This window comes from Rhinopithecus roxellana, chromosome 3, assembly GCF_007565055.1.
Source record: "Rhinopithecus roxellana isolate Shanxi Qingling chromosome 3, ASM756505v1, whole genome shotgun sequence".
Classification (NCBI taxonomy): Eukaryota; Metazoa; Chordata; class Mammalia; order Primates; family Cercopithecidae; genus Rhinopithecus; species Rhinopithecus roxellana.
Window position 1 is genome coordinate 106101781 of NC_044551.1, and position 2649 is coordinate 106104429.

Consider the following 2649-nt stretch of genomic DNA (forward strand, 5'->3'; position numbering starts at 1 on the left):
AAAAGAGGAAGCTGGGTAAATAAATTCCCTGACCTGACCCTCTTCCTTTGTTTCTATTTCCCACTGGAGATCCCATTGATGTAGTTCATGCAGATCAGTCATCCGGAGCCAAAGAGTAACTGAAAAAGAGTGGAGAATGGATCTAGAGAAGCAAAGACAAGGTAGACATCACCAGGATGTTCTAAGAGGGTCTTTAGGCTGACTTATTTAGATTTTATTCTATTGGGAATGAAGGACCAATAAATGCTTCTGTGAGGGAATTATATATGGAAGAACTGCTTCAGAGAAACTAAAATTTTTATTAATGTAGCTAGAATAAAAAGGCTGACTGCAAAAACACTTTTGGGAAAAAAAAAAAAAAACTTTTTTTTTTTTTTTTTTTTTTATTTTATGTTACTTTTTTTATCAATTCATCATTTATATCATGTATAACTCCCCAATGCAATCCCTCCCTCCTCCCCCCTCCCCCCTCCCCATGATAGGCCCCAGTGCGTGACGTTCCCCTTCCCGAGTCCAAGTGATCTCATTGTTCAGTTCCCACCTATGAGTGAGAACATGCGGTGTTTGGTTTTCTCTTCTTGTGATAGTTTGCTAAGAATGATTGTTTCCAGCTGCATCCATGTCCCTACAAAGGACGCAAACTCATCCTTTTTTATGGCTGCATAGTATTCCATGGTGTATATGTGCCACATTTGCTTAATCCAGTCTGTCACAGATGGACATTTGGGTTGATTCCAAGTCTTTGCTATTGTGAATAGTGCCGCAATAAACATACGTGTGCATGTGTCTTTGTAGTAGAATAATTTATAATCCTTTGGGTATATACCCAGTAGTGGGATGGCTGGGTCATATGGTACATCTAGTTCTAGATCCTTGAGGAATTGCCATACTGTTTTCCATAATGGTTGAACTAGTTTACAATCCCACCAACAGTGTAAAAGTGTTCCTATTTCTCCACATCCTCTCCAACACCTGTTGTTTCCTGACTTCTTAATGATTGCCATTCTAACTGGTGTGAGATGGTATCTCATTGTGGTTTTGATTTGCATTTCTCTGATGGCGAGTGACGATGAGCATTTTTTCATGTGTCTGTTGGCTGTATGAATATCTTCTTTTGAGAAATGTCTGTTCATATCCTTTGCCCACTTTTTGATGGGGTTGTTTGTTTTTTTCTTGTATATTTGTTTGAGTTCTTTGTAGATTCTGGATATTAGCCCTTTGTCAGATGAGTAGATTGCAAAAATTTTCTCCCATTCTGTAGGTTGCCTGTTCACTCTGATGGTAGTTTCTTCTACCAATGAGTTTCTTCACAGAATTGGAAAAAACTGCTTTAAAGTTCATATGGAACCAAAAAAGAGCCCGCATTGCCAAGACAATCCTAAGTCAAAAGGACAAAGCTGGAGGCGTCACGCTACCTGACTTCAAACTATACTACAAGGCTACAGTAACCAAAACAGCATGGTACTGGTACCAAAACAGAGCTATAGACCAATGGAACAGAACAGAGTCCTCAGAAATAATACCGCACATCTACAGCCATCTGATCTTTGACAAACCTGAGAGAAACAAGAAATGGGGAAAGGATTCCCTATTTAATAAATGGTGCTGGGAAAATTGGCTAGCCATAAGTAGAAAGCTGAAACTGGATCCTTTCCTTACCCCTTATACGAAGATTAATTCAAGATGGATTAGAGACTTAAATGTTAGACCTAATACCATAAAAACCCTAGAAGAAAATCTAGGTAGTACCATTCAGGACATAGGCATGGGCAAGGACTTCATGTCTAAAACGCCAAAAGCAACGGCAGCAAAAGCAAAAATTGACAAATGGGATCTAATTAAACTAAAGAGCTTTTTTTTTTTTTTTTGAGACAGAGTCTCGCTCTGTCGCCCAGGCTGGAGTGCAGTGGCCGGATCTCAGCTCACTGCAAGCTCCGCCTCCCGGGTTCACGCCATTCTCCTGCCTCAGCCTCCCGAGTAGCTGGGACTACAGGCGCCGCCACCTCGCCCGGCTAGTTTTTTGTATTTTTTAGTAGAGACGGGGTTTCACCATGTTAGCCAGGATGGTCTCGAACTCCTGACCTCGTGATCCGCCCGTCTCGGCCTCCCAAAGTGCTGGGATTACAGGCTTGAGCCACCGCGCCCGGCTGGCCAAAAAAAAAACTTTTTAGAAAGCTCTGGTAGTGACTTTATGAGCCTAATAGTGAATAGTCTAGCAGAACAGAAAGAAAGTGGCTTAATGGACTGTCTATAATATTATAAAGAAATAAACTTGACTCCTAATCACATAGATAACATGGTCCATTGATGAAATAATTTAGTTCTCCTTTCTCTCTCTTCTGTTTCTATTTTACACATTTGGGGATTTATTTTAATGGCTTCACATTCATGCCTTTCAGTCCATCATCAAATTCCTTATGCAACTATCTGATAACATAAGCTGAGCAGTTAAGACAATAGCTCTCAGGATTGATGATCTTATTTTGGATATTAAGGGGGAAGAGGGAGAGAAACGGGAAGATAACATATACTGAAATCTTATGGCATGCTGTTTAATGTGCTCAGCAATTTTACATTTAAATTCCCCAATATACCTAGGAGACAGGTATCACTTTTATTTAACAGAAAAAACAAAAACTTGTTCAAGTT